The sequence below is a fragment of the Alosa sapidissima genome, chromosome 18 (genome assembly GCF_018492685.1).
Source record: "Alosa sapidissima isolate fAloSap1 chromosome 18, fAloSap1.pri, whole genome shotgun sequence".
Lineage (NCBI taxonomy): Eukaryota > Metazoa > Chordata > Actinopteri > Clupeiformes > Clupeidae > Alosa > Alosa sapidissima.
Window position 1 is genome coordinate 8,306,033 of NC_055974.1, and position 16,478 is coordinate 8,322,510.

The 16,478-nt window shown below is 41.2% G+C and overlaps 1 pseudogene; it reads left to right on the plus strand.

Annotated features, from left to right (window-relative positions):
- Positions 1 to 3,395, plus strand: part of LOC121689908 — a 51,674-nt pseudogene extending 48,279 nt beyond the window's left edge.
- The last annotated feature ends 13,083 nt before the right edge of the window (positions 3,396 to 16,478 follow it).

Here is a 16,478-nt window from a genome sequence, read left to right on the forward strand (position 1 = left end):
CCGGCCACCAGTCCCTGACCAGCGGCATGGAGCTCAAGGACAACATCCTGGTCTCGGGCAACGCCGACTCCACCGTCAAGATCTGGGACATCAAAACCGGACAGTGCCTACAGACTCTACAAGGTAAGACAAAAAAGGGAGACCGTGAGGGTGTGAGAGGTTTTGTTTTTGTTCATGATGGTACCAATATAGAAACGACCAGGGGAGGAATATGAGAACAGAGCAATAAAGATGGCAACACGAGAGGGGATGCAGGGAGATACTTACAGAGCCACAGAGAGATACCGCTGACCGGCTCACTGAGAGACCGAGCTGATATGGATTCACAAGTGTGGACTCAGTCGTCAGTGGACCGTAATTAGTGGACAGGGTAGGATGGGTGTTGAAATGGGGAATCAGTAGGTCAGGCCAGCAATGGGGTCAGTGGGTATTTCCAGACACACACACACACACACAAAGGTGACGGAAAGGGACTACAATGGCTCCTGCATTCCTGGCCGATTTACTCAGCAGAACGAGACTGGGCTCGATTCTCTGTGTTGGTCTCCTGCACAATTACGCTCCAAAAACAAAACAGCGAGCCAGGAAAAGCAGACAAGCAGCCATTCATACAGAATACCAAACGCACAACACAACACAAAAAACACCCTGCCATCAAGCTGTTTGAGTTTATCAGATTCTTTGTGATTACGTTTTTACTCTGCTCAAATGTTGCTGTTTACGGTCTCCATTCAGGCTTTCAGAGTAATCTGAAACTTTATTGCCAGTTAGCCAATTTTAGAGGCTTTTGGAATGAAAAGTTTGTCTTGACGGAGGATAATACACACAAACAGCTGCTCCTCAGCTTTTGGTTCAAAGCCTGATTACAAAAGATCATACAAATACTCACGTTATGAAATACCCTGTATTGGCTGTGTGTGTAGCAGATGGAAGGTAGACATACAGCGACCAATGCTAGTGGCTAACTGGCATTATTATATATTTTTCATATATAGGCTGATCCAGCGATACTGGTATTGTCCTTAACCCTTAAAGGTGTACAGTCACAACGATAACGGGAATGTTGTAAAATGAATGTTCTAAAGAATATCTGGGTTCATTGAATTCAACATAGAATTTTAGAACCTTGACTTGTTGCGGAACGGAATCTTATGTTAGAATGTTCAAAAACCCACACCGTAAAGCGTGACACAAACAGCTAATGCTAACGTCTTGCCCCTTCTGTGTCCTTCCCCAGGGCCTCACAAACACCAGAGCGCCGTCACGTGCCTCCAGTTCAACAAGAGCTTTGTGGTGACCAGCTCGGACGACGGCACGGTCAAGCTGTGGGACCTGCGCACGGGCGAGTTCGTCCGCGACCTGGTGAGCTTGGAGAGCGGCGGCAGCGGCGGCGTGGTGTGGCGCATCCGCGCCTCCAACACCAAGCTCGTGTGCGCCGTGGGCAGCCGCAACGGCACCGAGGAGACCAAGCTGCTCGTGCTGGACTTCGACGTGGACATGAAGTGAGCGGGCCGTCGAGGTCAGCGTGGCCAGCCGCGACTGAAAATATCGACGACGTGGTGAAGAGGGAAGCTTAAGAGACAAGAGTTTAACCCCTCTCCTCCACCCTCGAAAAACAACAACATGGAGGTAATGGGGAAATGGAGCTTTTCGTTGACTGCTTCGAGATCACCTCAAGGAGGTGGCAGGAGGCAACAGACGATGCCAGAATGTTCTAGAAGTCCATTTCCACATCACCTCCAGTTCCCCGCCCCTCTCTCCTTGGCTGTCGCCTCCCTTCGGACCGAAACACAATCAAAAAAAAAGGGATGGTCGGCAAGAGCTGAAGCACTGACTTAAAACTGATACAAAGGCCAAAATTTCTCCATCTCCCCCTACTGGTGTGGAGATGTAATTGCACAGAAACTCATAGATCTCCGAAAACAGCCTGGTTTAGCAAAGTGGGGATGTGAGTACAAGGTACTGTAGTGAATGTAGGCTTCTTCAAGAGACATTTAATGCCAAGCCAGGCTGTGGAATGACTGCTGTACAAAATGAGTCTACAAGAAAGAGCGGGTGGAAAACCCCCCAACAAACAGACGTTTTGTCGTGACATGGTAAATATTGTATAAAGTAAAAACATGCTGAAACGGATGTAAATTGTTTTCTAAAGAGAATATGAATATTGCTTCTTATGGGGGTGGGTTGGGGCATGAAAAAAGTATATATGAGGCACCAGCCTTAAAAAAAACTCACCTCATCACATTTTTTAAAAAACAAAAAAGGTTCACTCATTTGCCGCTGTAGTCTCTCGACATCTTATTTTGAGGGCATCCCGTACTGTGAAAGTCTGATCGTTTTTACATTGTCAACTCATGAAATGACAAACAAAAGAATCCATGCCACAAAACCCATCCTGTTCTACAATACTTGCCAAGAGACTCCCGAGTTTCACAGTGTTAATACCCCCACCCCTGGTCCACTCCCTGGCCTCCCCACCCCTCACCTTTTCTCTCTCTCTATTTACTTGGTCAAGTTTGTGGAACCGTACTCTATCCTCTGTGGCCGCCAAACCCGCTGAAATGGTCTGCTGCTACTAAGAAGACCTTCTTGTTTTGTTTTGTTTTATCGATGCTGTTTTCATGGCTGTGACGTTTTAGTCCCAGGATGAATAACTTCCAAAACCAGACGTTGCTGTGTTTGACCTTGTCGTTTCGTTTGTGCCATTGATACTGAAGCCAAATGTGCCTCTAAGAGGCTAACGGTGATTGACAGCTGGTGTGCCTGCTTGTGGCTGTGTCTCGTTTGTTTGTTTTTGTTTGTTTGTTTGTTCTTAGTAGTTGTCGTCGGATGAAAGCAGAAAGTGAATGAATGAATGGGTTGTGTGGAAGAAGAGTAAAAAACGTACTTGCGCTGCGTTTCCGTCTTGTTAAAACGCGAGGAGGCTGTAATGGCATTGGTTACATAACGATGGGGATTCTTTTGTTTTATTTATTATTGTATATGCCCACTGTAGTGCGGTGACTGTGTTTTGCTTTCTCTGTGTCGGATCTTGCTATGACTATGTGAAAGCGAGCCTTTTAGCTAAGCTGACCATCCACATTGGCCACTCTTCATGTTAATTGCCATACACCAGTCAAAACTGAACTGTGACATGTGATTGCGCATTGCTGTCCTACACAACCTTTATTTCTGTTCACCCCCTCCCTCCTACCGCCCCTCTTTTGCTCTGGTTTATGTTCTGGTCTGGTTTGTGAAATCAGATGAGTCTGGCTTTATGTTTCATTCAAAAAGGTGGGATTAGAGAAAAAAAAGGATCATCTTATCACTTGATCCATTACATTTTTTTTTAAAATCATTATTGTTATTTTCTTATAAATTATAAAGTGCAATAAAATGTGCGGTATCATTTTTCAGCTCTGTTCTCTCTGGTTTTTTTATGTGTTGAGTCTGAAGATGAGCTCCAGAATTTTTGGGTTAATCACCCCAAAGATTCTCTTGACACTAAAAAAGTTAGTCAATTGCTAATTTTCTTTAACATTTGTGTGTATGAAAGTTTTGTCATTTGGATCAATAAGGACATTTACAGTCTGCCGAGTATCCAGGAAGTTCTGATCGATTAAGATGCTGCCCTGTGCCGAAAAAGTCTTCTCTGACGCCACTTGTGCTGTCTCAGCTAATAGCAATGCTTTAGTCAAAATTTGCAGGGCCCCATTCAGAAGCACACGGCTATATGCAACAGCTATAATTCTGTCCAAAACGTTTCTCACAATGCGAGTCTGAGACAGTCATCCTCCATCCCTCCGCCATCAAATGGATTTATAGAATTGGCAACCGCGTTGTTGAGGGACACGACAAGAAATGGCATTAGCAAGATTAAAAATGGAGAGGTTTTTTTTCTCATTCAAAAAGATGGGTAATGCTTTCTTCTCTGTGAAGCCGTGGGATGAATTACCCATTCGTCTGTAAGAAAAATAACATTACATTAACATTAGCTTTGGATAATTGAGGAAACCCATTCATCAAAGCCAACGATCCTCTCAAGAGATATTAAAAAAAAAGAAAAGAAAACTGAGATGGCTTTAAGGACTACACTGTGCAACCGTTCCTAATTTTGTAATGGCAGCCTCAGGAAAATGGTCCCCTTCCTGCCAGTTTTGATCACAACAGGAACGCCACATGAGCCAAGCAGGAGGGAATTGCCTGCATTAACTTCAAATAGCGTATTAACCTTTCTGGTGTTCCTTGGGTTTCAGGGTAAGAAAAGACATGTAAAACTGGCAAACTCTCAGAGAACTTTAACTCATTAGTGACGTTATCTTAGATCAGTGGTTCTTTTGTAAAGGTCAATACGGAAAGCGGGGTGTGCAGAGTCTGTAGACCCAAAGGGAGGTGGAGCTAAACGGTTATAAGGGTCACCTTGGCTGTGTGCACAGAACGCCTAGGCCAATGTAACTGCCATCAGGCCTGCTTGCACATATGAGAGTACAGGTTTTATAGAGGAAGGGCCCAAACACTATAAAAACAAATAAACAAAACAGTTCTGCTCAAGTATTCCATCGTGAAAACTGCAGTGCACAGCAGGGTTTTAATGAAGGCATTCTTTAATGTTCTTCTTCTAGGCCTCCCACCTGAAGTGGAGGATAAATTGCCGCTCAGGGTCTGAGGGATTGCGTCGACCAGATTCATTAGATTTAATTAAATGCATTCTCTCTGCTTCTCTTGCTTTTTTTACTGTCATGTTTATGAAATCGGGAAGATAACCCTTGGGGGCAGATGTAAAATAACCCTTAAGATGAATGGCCCCTTTGTTACCAGGGGCCGTATTCACAAAGCCTTTTATCTTACCACTAGGAGTACTCCTAAATCGCACTAAAATATTTTAGCTAGGAGTTTTCTCTTAAAAGTTATACACAAAGCCTTTCAGACCTACTCTTAGTAAGGAAAAATGACAACTCCTAAACTAAGAGTGAGTCTTCGTTGCTATGGATGACGTCATCACTCATGCACGAGCTTGACTGAAGTGACCACCTTGATTGGTTGATGATTGTAACGCGGGAATGATTCCAAACACCTCCCTTAAGATGATGAGTGACAGGTGACAGGTCTGAGAATGCGTGCGCTACACAAGTAGTGCGAAGGACGGAAGATGATGAATAACTGAATAAAAAGGCCTAGCCTAAATGAATAAAGAGTAAGGCAAAACAAATAGCCTAGTAGCCTAATGAAACATAGACCTACGGATTGATGCAGTATCTTTGCAACATTATTAAATTAATCTGTCACCATATGCCTACGTTTGCAAAGAGGAGAACATTTTAATTTGATTCACAATGAAACGTTTCATTTAATTTACATGTTAACAATGAATAGTTTTGGTTGTTGTTGGTGGCGTTATTGCATCCCTTTTATGATTGCAAAATTGTTCCCTCGCGATTGGAAGCTCCTGTTGCCGCATAGGCTACGCATTTCAAAACATCGCAACGTGAAATGCCACAAAAAGCTGTTTGTGAATAGGTCTTAGTGAGTTAGGAGTCCTCTCGACTTCTTTTAAGCTGCCCAGACTTAGGTGCTACTTTTAGGTCTAAAATGCTTCGTGAATTACTTTTAGTGACAAAAATTAGGAGTCCTAAAGTTAGGAGTGACACGCCCATTATTTTTAGGAGTTGCTCCTAAATTCGCCATTTAGGAGCTACTTTTAGACTTAAAATTCTTTGTGAATACAGCCCCAGGTTTGCAGAGAGATTGCCCTGAAAAATATGGAATAGTTCCCAAGTTGTACTTTGATAGTAAAAACTAAATAAAAGAAATCCATAGCCTGTCCTGATATAACCTACTGCCAAGGTTCTCTCATTGCTTTTTGGAAAGAAAAATGTTCCGGCAACGTGAGACAATCTTCTGTCCTTAAATCCTTAAGAGTTCCAAAGAGCCTCTGTGAGGGGCAAGAATGATGGGAAGCCCACTGAACTAAATTACAGACATGCGGGTTTTTGGTTTAAGTGGTTTGGTGTATGACTGTTCTTCAAGTAAGGACCCCAGAGGCAAGGTAAACAGGCAATTATTAGTCCCACAGAACACCACAGGTGTGCAATAGGAGAGGGTTTCGACAGACACCAGATGAGTTGGAACACGTCAAGAAAAATATCGACCCCCTTCAAAAACACATGCCTTTCTAATAAGACCTCCTAAGGCCAGGGAACAGTCATACGAGATAGAACATTTCTGCCAAAAGGCACTCAGGGACTTCGTGACTAATAGATGGCACGCATCCAGTATTGCCCATATTTCTCATTATCATATATGTATTTGTTTGAGGCAAACAAATTAGCAAACACTCTCACGCAAGTGCTGTGTTGGTTAGAACGTGAATGCGTGTACAGGCATGTTCCTAGCAGAGCTTATAAATTGATTTTGTTTCGTATGACGTATCTGCTGATTAAAGTTCTTTATTTCATTGTGAAACTAAAGATGAGATGTTTTTGATGGTGTGGTCTCAAGCGATGTTCTCAGATACGCTTTTGACCTTCAAACTTTCCACTTTCCACAAAACTTCCAGTCTTTTTTTATCTCATTTCAATGTTTCTGCCTTGGCAAAACACTCTGTTGGACACATTTGAAGCATATTTTCGGCATATAAAAATCTCTGAAGACGTCCAACCTCTTGAGTAGCGCATAAAAGAACTGTGAAAAGTGCCTCCTTGACTTCTTGAAGAGTATGTCTGGCTGCTTATGTCAATTTAATGTCAAAACAACTGCACTGAGAGAGTTTGTGAGGGAGTTTGTTTGTCAGCATTAGTAATGGAACTCATTCTTCATAGCTTTATAGGGCAACTCCAACAATCCGAGATGAAAACAGGAAGTCTAAAGAAAGAAAGAAAACGTTTGTGGTTTCTGTGTGTGTCAACGCCTATTTTTAAAAATAAGCAATTAGTAAAAACCACAATTTCCTCAAGCTGCCATGAGGCCCGTGTGCTTCTCCTGCCAGCATGTTTGGACATCATAATCAAGGCTCTGTGCTCAGAAAAAAATAAATAATTCAAGCAAGGTTTAAGCACAAAGACGGTCTTGAACACAACCATATCATCAGTCAATAGCAAATCATTCCTCTCTGCAGGCTGGCCAGCCCCTTGGGGACAGAACAGGCCACCACTCCATCCTGTGCAACGGTTTACGTCGTTACGAAACGGGCTGACCCAGCTGCACCCTGTGCATAATCAGACTCCACCCGCAGCCTTGCATCAAACTCTATCATTCAACTTACATCCACATTTGCATAATGTATGGGCACACATAGGTTATTCATTACAGTAGTTATGTATGCAGTCATTATGCTATGGGCACACAGTCATTTAAAATACAAACAAATGACACAACAGATGTGTCCGTGTGTCTGTGGCACCTGCTAGCTGAAGCTATTCATTCTCCTATTTAAGGGACATTATCGACCCACTGTGGTGTCTGAGATTGGCTTCTGGTCGCTGTTTGGCAGATGAAGATGATTAAGCGGCATTTAAAAATGTGCCATTGTGTCTGTGTGTGTGTGTGTGTGTGTGTGTAAGGGGGTGTGGGTGTTGGTGTCATTCCCTTTGCCATCTGTCAGAGTTCCGTGGCAACGAACACAGTTGGTGTATGTATGGGGGTAGTTGTTTAATGCCATTATGCATTCATTCAGTTCTTTCTTTCACTTTTCTTTCATTCTGTCTCTCCTCTTTCCCTGCCTTTCTATCTGGCAGTTTCGCTGTTCCTCCTCCTTCTTCTCATGTTGTTTTTCAGTATCTCTGCTTCCCTGATGAATTTCTCTGTGGCAAGTGGAGTGTGACAGAGGCTGAGTGGATCAATGCAGTTCTCTCACTACCCCCCCCCCTCCCCCCACCACTACCACCACCCCATCCTCTTTTCTCTGCTTTCATGTATTTAAAATGCAGCACGGCTCTATGTGTCTTCGCTGCCTGTCAGATTCATTCTCACCTTCTTCAGTTCATCTTTCCAGGCAATGGAGGGTTGCTGTTATCCAGGAGCTCTGGAGCGCTGAAACAAGAGATAACACACCAAAGGCAGAAAGCATTGTGGGAGGTGTCTTTAGGAGGTGGACGGTGGTTCTGAGACTCCTGTGGTAGCTGTACGTCATGCCTGCCAGTGACCCTTTCATGACCCCTGTCAGCCCCTTGCCTTTGTCCGTAGGTGACTAATGACCCTTTGGTGACAGATTAGTTTCCAGCCCAAGATAAAGCAGGAAGTGGTTGCACTGTTGGTTTCCATGGGAGCGGGAGGTGTTTAGGAGGTATGGTATGGGCATACCCAATCTGTCACCATGGTGACAGGGGTTGTGCCTGGGAGGTCAAAGGGGGGATTTGACCCCCAAAAAGTCTATAAGTGGGTCTTTAGTCCATCAGTTAGCACAGCGCGTGCAGAGAATACATAGAGGCAGAGCACGATATGCCAGAGCATATCATCTACCTCAGGTGAATCGTGATCTCACCACTTCGCTCACATAATCACTATATCTGACCCTTTGTTGTTCTCACTATTCACTTCTTACTTACTCATGTCCCCTCTTGTCTTTTCGCTGTTTCTCTCAATATTTCCACCGAGCATTAAAATCTTTTTTTTTCCCCCTTCTGAAATTGGGCCTCTTTTTTGTGATTGCTGGGCTGAGTGGTGAGTGATTGCCAGTAGCCTAAAGCTTTTCTATCTCTTTGTAAAAGCTCTCCATTTCAAACTGGTATCTCTAACGGATAGCTTTAAATCTTCTTTAAAGAGAATCAGTCTTCTGTATCACACATCAGCTTCCAGCTAATAGTCTTCACTAGATGACACTTCACTTATAAATGTTTTCAGTCTGTCCTTATGCAGAAGTAAGAGTTTACCATATGCCAAACTATAACAACAGTATGCTATTTACCATATGTCAAACTAACAACATTATGCTTTATCTTTAACAACAACACCACCAGCTAATACTAGTCTTCACCAGATGACACTTCATTTTGTAATGCTTAAACACCACTTTCTAATGTTTTTAGGCTGTCCTTATGCAGAAGTAAGTTTACCATAAAATGTCAGACTATAACAACAGTACGCATTATCTTTAACAACACCAGCAACAAAGACATCAAGCTCCTACTGCATTTTGTTTTCATATGTTTCACCCCTGGTGAGATGACTAGATGATGTGTTGAATAACAACTATTTGTTGAGAACAACTAATTATTAAAGCCCTCCCTAGATTTGAGTGTGACTGTAGTGATTTAATTAACATGAATTAGCATATTAACATTAATTTGAACTAAATTAATGTAATATTCTGAAAAAAGTCAAATTATGTAATATAAGGTCATTGTCAGGTTTTCTGGTTGGAAAAGATACTCAAGCCTATTCTGCCAACACACATTCATCACTGTCTTGCCTCATCAAACATGCAGCTTCATGTACTAACTACATTATAATTTTATTATCATTTACACCATACAATTCACCTCTGCAACAAAGCAGTTTACATGCGTCCCTGGCCATTCATGCAGAAACTGACTCTGTATCCGTTAATGGCCAGAAACAACAGTTCTCCAGGCATTCACACACCCTCAGTGACTCAACTTCACAAATGTCTGTTAAAGCAACGTAGCCACAGAGAATGTTGATTGCAGGACTCAAAGACCTTGTTGTTTTTGCGTGGTGACAGTTGTATGAACACCTCAGGGATCAGCAGATCTTGAGATATAGTGTGATCGAGAAACAGCTTAGAGAGGTGGGATCAGATTGCCCAATTCTCTTGTTGCTCCCTTCGGCATCAGGAGCAAAGGATAGCCTGTTTACAGATCTGCCTTCAGGGAGTCTTTAAGGTGTCATTACCAAAGGGGGGAAATATCTGATTGTACAAATGTCTCAGACTCAGTCATGAAAAGTGTGTGTGATGTGAATGTGAAACCAAACATGGAAGGCACTATAACAGTATGGAGTTACATTGTGTTCTGAATTTACACATGAAGGTTCACACACATTCACATGTTAGTTTGTTTGGTAGTGTGCTTGAAAAGATAGTTATGAGGCTATGAGCAAGCAAGAGACATAGGCCTACCTCATCACATGCAGGAAGGATCCTACATATTTTTACAGCGCATGTCGTCTCACAGGACCCGCAATCAAGACAACTCACATTGACCTGGAAAATCCACACTTAATTCAGCAACTCATGAAATGAGATTTAATTTGACTAATTTGTCTAATTAGTTTTTAAATGAATTTTATTAATTGCAACCAGATTAGTTAGTTACCTAGGCTAAATAGGTAGGCTAAGTATAATATGGTTATTAAACAATCTTGAAATTATTGCCAAAATAGCCAATATCCGAATATGATGAACGATGATTTTATCCACACTCATATTTAACAGTTATACATAGTATTAGCCATAGGCTACTTTCTTAGAGTTGAGGTTGTAGGCCTATAGGTTTTTTGTTTATTTTGTTATTATGTTCTTTCAGCGTTTCTTGGCAGGGACAGGTATTAAGTATCATGACCTCACCACCACAGGTGTGCCTCAGGGATCAGTATTAGGGCCCCTGCTTTTCTCTATTTACACCACTTCCTTAGGTGAGACCATTCGTTCCCATCATTGCTATGCGGATGACACTCATCTTTACCTATCTTTCCCAACTGAGGGCTCACAACTGGACTTACACTTGGGCATTGATGACCAACTTCTCTGAGTAGTATGTAGCATCAATTCCAAAATCATGTCTTCTTAGGATGATCAGACCTTATCTGACACAAGACTCCACACAACTTCTAGTACAGGCCATTATCTCCAAACTGGACTATTGTAATTCACTGTTAGCTGGCCTACTTGTGTAGGCTAGTAAGATCGTAGTTCATCCAAAGATTCTAGAGCGCTACGCTCTGCTCTAGAATCTTAGGTTCAGCTGTCATGAAAAATATGACGTCAAACCTTGGAGACAGTAACTATGCAGTTGTGTTTACATGTATGTTTATGTTAAGAGCAAATATTCTAGAATCTTTGGTTTAGAGTCTGCTGGACTTCAAAATAAGCAGGGTTATAGGCCTAGTTGTTTTTTTCTGTAGATTGTGTTAGAATGGAGTGCAGTTTTCACCCCTTTGACCAGTTTGGCGCTAAACCTGTTATCTGTGCAGCTGGCCTTGCTGCAACAGCTGTGGGCACTGTGGCTTTATTTTACAAATGGAAAAAGGAGATAGCGGAGACAGCTGAGATCGCGACACAAACCGAAAGGGAGACCATGGAGGTGGCGACCCATGCTGGATGGGTTACAGCAGAGGTGGGATCCCAGGCACTTTGGGTGACAGCCGAAGCTGGCACTCAAGCCGAATGGGAGATGGCTGAGGCCGGGATCCCGTCGGAGTGGGTAACGGCTGAGGCTGATGCACAGATTCAATGGGAGACCACCGAAGCAGGCATCCAGACGACATGTGAGTCTGCAGACTGAGGCCGGCAATCAAGTGGACTGGACTGATTGTAATGTTTATATTCATGGAATTTAGCAGACGCTTTTGTATAAAGCCACATAGCAGCTACAACATACAATAGAGTTGGTAGGCTAAGTCTAGCCAGGGGTGGGCAAACTGCGGCCCGCGGGCCGGATCCTACACTGTTATCTACTTTAGCTGAAGAGCTATTTTACATCGTGGATCTTCTCCCCCTCCTTGTCACATCATTTATGAGTGAACATGATTACTGTTCAGCTAATATACCATGTTGTTTTCTCTTCCTAGTGGTAGGATCTGCAGTGTGAAGTTGCTGGTTTAGAAGTCGTTGCAGCTAGTCTCATTATGAATCTTGTAAATTGGCCTTTACTAGTGATTCCATCCTGTTTCATTCTGATGTGTTTGTGATGTGTTTTTGCTCTGGCAGGGGTCAGCAGCCTGCTGCTGAAGCCACACAGGCGCCCTCCCTCTACCACGTCCGCAACATTCATCAATGTCCTCATCACCTCCAGACTCAACTACTTTAAGAGCCTTCTCTATGGCTTACCACACAAAACCACCAAGAACCTCCAATATCTCCACAACTCCGCTACCCACCTGCTCACCTCCATCCGCCGCTGAGACCACTTCACCCTGGTCCTTCAGAGCCTCCACTGACTCTTGGTTAAATACAGGATATATTCTGAAATACCTCTCGTCGCCTACAAAGCCTTAATCAGCCTGGCCACACCCAATCTCTCCTACCTCTCCCCCACCTCTTAACTACCCATTGCCTCAGGTTTGTTACAGTAAATCAGATACCTTAGAGACCACCAGGGCCAAGCTCCAGGCCTGGAGTGGCGGGGCATTTTCTGCAGCCGCACCCTTACTCTGGACCACCCCTCCCAACCACATCAGACTGTCAAACACCATCTGCCAGGTGGCCTCTCATAACCCACCTCTTCACACTCTTAAATACAGTAACTCCCCTAGTTTCAACCACATACCTCTCTTATCAAACATCTCTTCAAGGTTTTATTTTTTGGTTATGTATGGTTATACATATTTTATATGTAGAGTGTCTAGAAAAAATATTATTAGTAGTAATAGTGGTAGTAGTAGTAGTTATTATACAATTCTACATCAATATATCATTAGAAACATTTTGTATACACAAAAATGATGACAATACTTTTTATTTTTATTTCTTGTGTATGTGTGCACTTGTTATTTTTGACAATATTCAATATATAATATAAATAAATGTGATGCTTGTGTATTTCTCTATAATCACTCTGTTTCATATTATCAGTTGTGTCTTTTACCACTCATTAGTTTCACTAGGTTTTGTGTTGTGCTAGGAAAGATAGGCTACAGTGGCAAAGCTTACCATCCCCAGGGTAATTTACAGTATAATTGTTAGACTGTATTAGGAATAGCTGTTGAATTAAACACTTAATTGTTTTGTTATTAAAATGATTGCACAGTTACTGTTAGTACTGTCAGTTCCATTAGCCACTTCTTACGTAATGTGGACACATTCAGTTGGCTGCTTACACTGCACTGATAGGTTTTGTTTCTACAATATTCTTGTAGCAACAGGCAGTTTTGAAACATGACACTCTTTGTGGCAATCCTATCCTGTCAGCTTACACTGCCTTTTTCCTATCAGCCAGCTCATTGGGCTAGACCATAAATTATAATGAAAACAGAAACAGCTGTTTTTCTCGATTGCTTTAATTTGATTGTGTCAACTCTGACATCACGTTTTCAAAACAGTTAACACCCATGTCTGAACAAAAGCACTCTGGCCAAAATGACACATTTTGCTTGCAAAAGGCGGTTTCTTTCTCAAAACACTTAAAACATGCAGCAAAAGCCAATTTTGCCTTCAAACAACACATCCTGTCGTCAAATCACTGTGTGATTTCAATCAATCATTACACACTGGACAACAAAATGCAAAATATAGCTCTAAAAATGAGCATTTTTGCTATCTGTTCTATTTCTTTCTAATTTTTCTGGTATCAGAAAAAACTGTGAAAAGACCAAATAAGACTGAATAAAAAATAATTGTATTCATTCCTCCCAAGATATAACTGTCATTGGCATAAGACCTACAGTAAGCAACTAGACAAGACAAATTTCATTGAACTACAACTTGTCATTTTTCATTGAAATAGACCTACAGTAAACACCTTTTGTTTTCTTCACCAAACAGGCAATACAGTACTTTCTCTAAATGTGCCTTATAGTCCAGACAAAGTAAGGTCTGACCCAAAACTAATTGCAACAGAATTTATTTTCACATTTTTATATTTTAATTGGTGATCTAAACACCATAGTAAAAGTCCATGAAAATCCAGTTGGTGGAAATATGTTAAAATGAGGGTTGTTTTAAGCATTATCTTTCAGCAAATACTGACAAAACTGTAATTAGAATGTTATAGAACAAGCATTCTAAAGAATATCTGACCCCATCTAACTTAACATGGAATTTTAGAATATTGCATTGTTGAGGAACATTCTTTTATTTTCAAAGAGTTAGTACATTTCTCAGGCTGATTTCAGACTGGTTTGTTGCTAATTGGTGTCTATTTTTACATCTTGGCCTTTTGAATCAATGGAAATGGTTGTTGAGTCTTTAAATAGAGCCAGTGTGTTTTTGCATGTAAGTGTTCCACAATGTTAAAGTTGTACAAACACATAGTTAAGCATTATTTAGCCTAGGAAAGTGTTTTTGGTGGTCTGATTTAGAGGTCACTAAATCATATACAGTTTAGGCCTATCACACGAAAGTATCAGTCCATCATTTTCCAAGACTTATAGACTTATAGTAATTGACCTCTTGCATGGGGGTTGACTGAGAGACTGTCTGTCCAATCAGAGGGGCCTGTATGATGCCTCTTTACTTTGCACAATTTTGGCTAAAACAGTAATCAGACAGCACAGTATGTTTATATAAGTGAATGAATGAAGGAAAATTGTAAAGGCAAAGTTGAAGATGGACATGATAATGTCCAAATTTGACAGAAAGGTGCAGATAACTGCAGCTAGCCTCCAAAGAGGTGACTGTTGTGACGTCTGGAAAAAGGTGCATACTATACTAATAAATATAGTTTAAGCTTAATCATTAAAATGCATGCCTATGCATGGGTCATGGTTTTACCAAAATAATAGAACAGCCAAAACTATACATATTCTAAAAGCATATGCCCTGTACATGAAATATAGCATTAATCAACTTGTGTCCCATCTTCCTTCATACCATGCATAATACATACTCCTCTATTCTGTATAGGCGAATCAAGTGAACAGCTGATACATTTTGGCCTGCACTATTAAGGGAAACAAATGAAACATCATAAACTATATATTTTCTAAAAGCATATAACCTCTAGAAGTGATGTGACACCAATTAGGACATGTGATAGCAATAATTTTACGGTTAAAATTAATAATAATTTAATTTCTAAACTAGTTTCCGTTATCCATGTGGCCCTTCTTGGTTTAAAACAAAGACACCCTCCCCTCCCCCAATCAAATGCTAATGTACTGGTTCAAGGGCTATCAGGTACACAGGACAAAGGATGTTACCTTGATATAATGTATCCATTTGTCATGAAATGTAAATGTATTCATGTCTGGTATCATTGTGATAGTCTCAGTACAAGGATTGTAATGATTTGATTGTGAGAATGTTTGGAACATTCTATAAGCGATATTTCTGATATATAAGATATCTCTCGTCATGCTATTCAGATAGGTGTGAAGTGGGTGTGAGTAGGTGTGTCTGATGCCAAGCGGAAAACCAACCAAGTGGGCTTGTTTTGGTGCCAAATTCTTCCTTTGTTTAAAGCATTCAAAAGTAACTAAACTGCAATGTTTGTCAGAATAAGACTTCGACTTAGACTAAGACTAGAAGGATGTAGAACGGAAGAGAGGGAGAGATTGGCTACAGGCCAACTCCTACAGGCTACATCATAGACTTTATGTACCCTCTCTGCTTGTAACAGAATAAACTTGATTCCTGAGTTTTTCCTGAAGTTTGCCAGTCTAAGATTAATATTAAGTAATTATTCACCACAATTACTTTCACATGTCCCATCTTCCTCCATGCAATGCACAATACATTGCCATCTATTCTGTATAGGCGAATCTAGTGTAAAGCGGACACATTTTAACATATACTGTCTAGGGAAAGCAAATTAAACACCCTAAACTATATATTTTCTGAAAGCATAAACCCACCAGAGGAGATATAACACCATTTAAGATATTTCCCATCTTCCTCCATGCCATGCACATACATTGCCCTATATTCTGTATAGGCAAATCTAGTGTAAATCGGATACATTTTAGCCTATACTGTCTATGAAAAACAGATTAAATACCCTAAACTATATATTTTCTGAAAGCATATACCCTAGAAGAGATATTACACAATTTCAGACATTTCCCATCTTCCTCCATGCCATGCACAATACATTGCCCTCTATTCTGTAAAGCTGAATCTAGTGTAAAGTGGATACATTTTGGCCTATAATGTCCAGGGAATGAAGGGAATTATTGTATGTTAGTGTAAGTTATTAGGGTCAGCACCTTACAACTGAAAATACCATTCAAACTAGTTACTTGCAGAGGGAAAATAACAGCAGTTTTTAAATTACATTTCTCTCTAAACACGTTCAATAAAAAGAAAAAAAAAAAGAAAGAACTCCAAAAGTTGATTTCCCTCCAACATTTCATAACACCAACCCCAAAACCTCCCGCTCCTCCCTCATTCTAACATCCTCCCAGTCCCACCCCCTCCCTACACCCATTCCCCACTTCCCAGCCCCCTTCAACTTCCCCCCAACCCTAGCCCCCCCCCCCCCCCCCACCTCTACCTTTCACACACAGTCACACACGCACAAGAAAAAAAAGAAGGGATTCAAGTATAGCTAATGTAGGAAGTTATACATATTATTTACATAAATTATTTAATAAATTACGTATCATAAGGCATCATAAATGGTTTTCCATAAGTTATCAAATTGTTTATTTTTATTTCGATCCTCTGA